Source organism: Notechis scutatus, unplaced genomic scaffold (genome assembly GCF_049901735.1).
Source record: "Notechis scutatus isolate UNSWTSFEM ecotype Mainland unplaced genomic scaffold, rNotScu1.2 NSCUSCF20, whole genome shotgun sequence".
NCBI classification, from domain to species: Eukaryota; Metazoa; Chordata; class Lepidosauria; order Squamata; family Elapidae; genus Notechis; species Notechis scutatus.
This window is the reverse complement of record NW_028263147.1, coordinates 300,936-306,884: the sequence shown is the minus strand read 5'-3', so window position 1 is coordinate 306,884 and position 5,949 is coordinate 300,936.

Sequence of the window (5,949 nt, the reverse complement as noted above, 5' to 3'; positions counted from 1 at the left end):
CCCTCTTCTTCTACTTCCTCCTCTTCCTCTTTTCCCTCCTCCTCTTTTTCCTCTTCCTTCTCCTCTTCCTCTTCGTCCTCCTTTTCTTCTTCCTCCTCCTCCTCCCTTTCTTCTATTTCCCTCCTCTTCCTCCTACCTGGATACCTTTGAGTCCGCTTGGCTCCGCGGTCCTCCCCGGGCGAGAGGCAGGGGCTACCAGGCGATTCCTCCGAATTGCTCCGTCCTCGCCTCTTCTGGCCGCCAGGCTCGGGCTCGGCTGGAGGGTCTGGGGTCGCGGGGCGCTGGGACAGGACCCCCGCTCGACCGCCCTCCGGGAGTCCGAAGCCAGCTGCTCCGGTGGGGGGGCTTTCCGGGTCGCAGCCTTGAAACGACGCCTGGCCCCGGAGCTAAGCTTCTAGTCCTCATGACCGAGACGCCGGCCGTCCAAGAGGCGGCCTCCTGCCTCCGCGGGGGCTGGTATCCCAGCCCACTACCTCTCCGAGCCTCGAGCAGCCAAACCAGCCGCCTGAGAAACAGGGGACCCCTCCCCTCGGCCCAGCAGAGCAGGGAGCGAAGGAAGGTCTGGCTGGAGGTTTCTTAGGAAGAGACTGGACGGTCACTGGTCTGGAATGGTGTTGGGTCTCCTGCTTGAGCAGGGCAGGGGGCTGGACTAGAAGACCTCCAAGGGTCCCTTCCAGCCCTATTCTATTCTGTTCTGCTCTGTTCTCTCCTTATTACTCCCATTCTATTCTTTTCTTCATTCCAGTATTCTATTCTATTCTATTCTATTCTATTCTATTCTATTCTATTCTATTCTATTCTATTCCATTCCATTCCATTCCATTCCTTTCCATTCTATTCTAATCCTGTATTCTATTTTATTCCGTTCTATTCTATATCCTATCCTATCCTAATTCTATTCTTCATTCCAGTCTTCTATTCTATTCTATTTTCTATTCTATTCCATTCCATTCCCTAATTCTGTTCTATCCCATTCTATATTATTCTATTCTATTCTACTCTCCATCCTTCTGTTCTGTTCTATTCTGTTCTGTTCTGTTCCATTCCATTCCTTATTCTATTCCATTCTGTAATTCTATTCTATTCCATTCTATATTATTCTGTTCTTCATTCCAATATTCTATTCTGTCCTATTCTATATTCAACCTCCAATTTCCCTTCCAAGTGTTCTATTCTATTCTATTCTATTCTATTCTATTCTATTCTATTCTATTCTATTCTATTCTATTCTATTCTATTCTATTCCTATTTCTATTTCTATTTCTATTTCTCTGCTCTGCTCTACGTATTCCTTAGGGTTGCAGCCCCAGAGGGACCCCTCCCTTCCAGCCCTCCCCAGACAGGCGGATCCCACTGAGAGCAAATACCCCCAAAGGGCTTTCAGGGTGACAATGAGCACCTCAAATGCACCCCAAATTTGAATAGGGACCTGGTATCAAGACCACCCAGCAAGAAAGAGAAGCACCTGCGACCATCGGACCTGCTGCCTTCAGACCAAGCTGTAGCTTCCCCCGATGATCTCGGGGTACCCCCTTCCGTCCCCGGCCTGCCCAGCTCTGCACGTCCTGTTGGGTTGGAGGGAGAGGCTGTACTACAACCCCCTTCCTTCCCAGCCAGGCTGAGGGTCTGGGATCAGGGCTTGCCTAGATCCCCCCCAGGCCCAGATCAAAGACCTCGTGCGGCGAGAGCCAACTTTGGGGAGGGGGGTTCAATGTCGGTGGCAAGGGTCCCAGCTGCATCCCCCCCCCCCATCTGATCTTGGGCTTTGAGTGGCCAATCTGGACCAAACCCCTCACCCACCGGTCCGAGATCCTGGAAACGGCACTAGAGACCTTCTTTTCCCACCCCCTCAGTTCAAGGGTGGGGGAGTGAACGTTGGAAAACAGGTGGGATGGAGAATAGAATAAAAAGTCGGAAGGGACCTCGGAGGCCATCTAGTCCAACCCCCGGTGCTCAAGCAGACCATTTCAGACAAATGGCCGTCCAGTCCCTTCTTAAAAACCTCCAGGGATGGAGCAACCACAAATTCTGAAGCTGTTCCACTGGTTGATTGATCTGAGATTGTAGAAATAACAAGAGTTCGGAAGGGACCTTGGAGGTCATCTAGTCCAGCCCCCTTGCTCAAGCAGATCTTTCAGACAGTCCAGTGCCTTCTTCAAAACCTCCAGGGATGGAGCACCCACCAATTCTCAAGCTGTTCCACTGGTTCATTGATCTGAGATTGTAGAAATAACAAGAGTCGGAAGGGACTTTGGAGGTCATCTAGTCCAGCCCTCCCTACTCAAGCAGGAGACCATGTACCATTTCAGACAAATGGCTGCCCAAAAACCCTCCAGGGATGAATCACCCACCGACCTCCAAGGAAAAGCTGTTCCGAGAAAGCTGCTCTTGTCTGTAATCCAGGACCGCTGCATCCCACCGGGAACCTGGTCCAAGCACGCAAGGTTGCCCGACGGTCGCCATGGCAACCGCCTCCCTGCCCCCCGGGCGGTGAGGAGAAGCAGCCAATCAGGCACGTCTGGCGACGAACTCCTGGACCAGCCCATTGGCCAGAAGTAGCCAGAGGGAGGCACCTGCCCCCCCCCCCCAAGGCACCCAGAGTCAAGAAGGGAGTTTTTCTGGAATGGGGAGGGAGGCTACTTTGCCTTCCTTCTCACCTGGATTGACCCAAGAGAAGCTGCCCCCTTCCCCACAAACACACACACACACCCCTGGCAACAAACCCCCCCCAAATAGCCAGAGCCCTGGTACCCGGTGGAATTCACTGCCACCAGATGCGCCCAAGCCAGAGATGGAAGAAGAGTTGGAGGAGAGAGAGAGCGGCTGCCAGCTGGGTGTGTGTGTGTGTGTGTGGTGTGTGCGATGCCGAGTGCCAGCCCAGTCAAGCAACGCTGGCAGTGGAGGTGAGACACGGCCGGCCATTGGCTGAGCCTCCGCTGGGTCCATGAGCCCTGTGGCGAGCTGAGCCTCTGCCAAGCAACACAGTGCCGCAGAGGCGCTGGTGCAGCCAGGGTGGCACCCAGGGCGACGTGCCCAGGGCGTCCAGGTTGCGCGAGGGTTCCTGCCCAGGGAAGCTGTTTGGGGAAGGGGGGAAGAGAGACAGCAGGATGCACCTGGGAGGGGAGGCTGGCGTGGCCGAGATCTTCTCCAAGTCGGTGCCCAAGTTGGCACATTACGTTGAATGAATCCGAGGTGGGCGCCACCACCAGGCATTATCAGGAAACCAAAGGATTTTAGTTAAATCTCCATCATCCCTTCTTTGGAGACATTCTCCTTTTTTTCTTCCTCCCTCCTTCCTTCCTTTTTCTCTCTTTCATTTCTTCCTTTCTTTCTCCGTCCTTCTTCCTGTTTCTTTCCTTTTCTCCCTCTTTCCTTTTTCTGTTTTTCATTTCTTCCTCTTTTTCTCCCTCCTGCTCGTTTCTTTCACTTCTTCCTCTTTCCTTTCTCCCTCCTTCTTTTTCCGATTCTTTCATTTCTTCCTTCCTTTCTTCCTCTTTCCTTCTTTCTCCTCCTTTTCTTTTCCTTTCCTTCTTTCTCCTTTTGTCTTTCATTTCTTCCTTTCTTCCTCTTTCCTTTCTCCCTCCCTTTTCTTTTCCTTCCTTCTTTCTCCTTTTTCTTTCATTTCTTCCTTCCTTTCTTCTTCCCTTTTCTTTTCCTTTCCTTCTTTCTCCTTTTTCTTTTGTTTCTTCCTCCTTTTCTTCCTTTCCTTCTTTCTCCCTCCCTCCTTCCTTCTTTCTCCCTCCTTCCTTTTTTCATTTCTTCCTGTTTCCTTTCTCCCTTCCTTCCTTTTTTTTTCACTTCCTTTCTTTTCCTTCTCCCTTTTTTCATTTCTTCCTTCCTTTCCTTCTTTCTCCCTCCCTCCTTCCTTTTCTTTTCCTTCCTTTTTTCTTTCATTTCTTCCTTTCTTTTTCCTGTTTCTTTCACACCTTCCTTTTTCTTTCCTTCTTTCTTTCTCCTTTTTCACTTCTTCCTTTCTTCCTCTTTCCTTCTTTCACCCTCCTTTTTTCCTGTTTTTTTAATTTCTTCCTTTTTCTCCTTCCTTCCATTTCTTCCTTTTCCTTTCTTTCCTTTTCTTTTCTCTCTTTTTCTTCCCCAGCTAGAGGACGATGGGAGTTGGAGTCACACAAGTTGGGAGGATGCACAGACCAGGAGGCATCTGGGAAGGCAGCTGCTGAGGCCACCATTCTTCGCAGCCGCTGTCTTTCTGCAGCTGAGGCAGGATCGTTTAAACGTGAGCCAGCCGTCTGTGTGGCAGCAACCCAAAAAAGCCAATATAATCCTGGGTTGTATAAAGAGGCATTGCTTCAAAATCACGTGAAGTCTTAGGACCACCATATAAAGCCTTAGTAAGGCCACTTAGTAAGAGCGCTGCTTTCGAGACACTGAGACTCTAGAAAAAGTGCAGAGAAGAACCAGGATGGTGAGGGGGCTGGAGGTTCAAACATACAATGAATGGTTGCAGGAACTGGGCCTGGCTAGTCCAGGGAAGAGAAGGACCAGGGGAGACATGATAGCAGTCTTCCAATATTTGAGGGGCTGCCCCAGAGAGGAGGAAGGGGTCAAGCTATTCTCCAAAGCCCCTGAAGGCCAGACAAGGAATAATGGATGGAAACTGGCCAAGGAGAGATTCAACCTGGAAATAAGGAGAAACTTTCTGACAGTGAGAACAATTCACCAGTCTTTGGAAGTTGTGGGAGCTTCATCATCCCTGGAGGATTTCAAGAGACTGGACTGCCATCGGTCAGAAATGGTGTAGGGTTTCCTGCTTGGTCAGGGGTTGGACTAGATGACCTCCAAGGTCCCTTCCAGCTCTATTCGGAAGATATATCTCCATCATCCCTTCTCCGAACCTTCTCTTTTTCTTTCCTTTTCTTCTCCAGCTAGAGAAGGAGGGGAGTTGAGAGTCACACAAGCCCTAGACTCATGAGACTAGTGTGAAGGCGGCGCTGGCCTCCAACTTTCCAGAGCTGGGGCAGGATTCGCTCCTTCTGCCTGGCACGTCCAATGTACCTGACAGTCCTGGCCCTCCCTTGCTAGCCACTGCACCCCCCCCCACAGGCAACTTTGGGGATAAAAGGAGAGGAGAGCAGTGGAAATCTATGGGCCGGTCCTTGGGATAGAAAAGCCATGGCTGCTAGCGAAGCCCCACCCTGACTCTGGGGGATAAAAGGAGAGGAGAGCAGTGGAAATCTATGGGCGGTCCTTGGGCGGAAGAGCCATGGCTGCTAGCAGTCCACCCTGACTCTGGGGATAAAGGAGAGGAGAGCAGTGAAATCTATGGGCCAGTCCTTGGGACGGAAGAGCCATGGCTGCTAGCCCCCACCTGACTCTGGGGATAAAAGGAGAGAGAGCAGTGGAAATCTATGGGCGGTCCTTGGCGGAAGAGCCATCTGCTAGCGGCCCACCCTGACTCTGGGGATAAAAGGAGAGGAGAGCAGTGAAATCTCTCCTTGGGACGGAAGAGCCATGGCTGCTAAACCCTGACTCTGGGGATAAAAGGAGAGGAGAGCAGTGGAAATCTATGGGCCGGTCCTTGGGACGGAAGAGCCATGGCTGCTAGCGAAGCCCCACCCTGACTCTGGGGGATAAAAGGAGAGGAGAGCAGTGGAAATCTATGGGCCGGTCCTTGGGACGGAAGAGCCATGGCTGCTAGCGAAGCCCCATCCTGACTCTGGGGATAAAAGGAGAGGAGAGCAGTGGAAATCTATGGGCGGTCCTTGGGACGGAAGAGCCATGGCTGCTAGCGAAGCCCCACCCTGACTCTGGGGGATAAAAGGCAGGGGTGGAGATGAATAGAGATGGCAGACAACTATTTGTCTTCCGGCTGGATGGACTTAGTGAGACAGAAATTTTTTGCCAGGGGTGCCGGCCCTCCTAATAAAGGAATCTTTTAACTTCAGAGGGTTGGTCGTGTTTGCGGAGCTGGGTCAAAACAGATATGTACACATG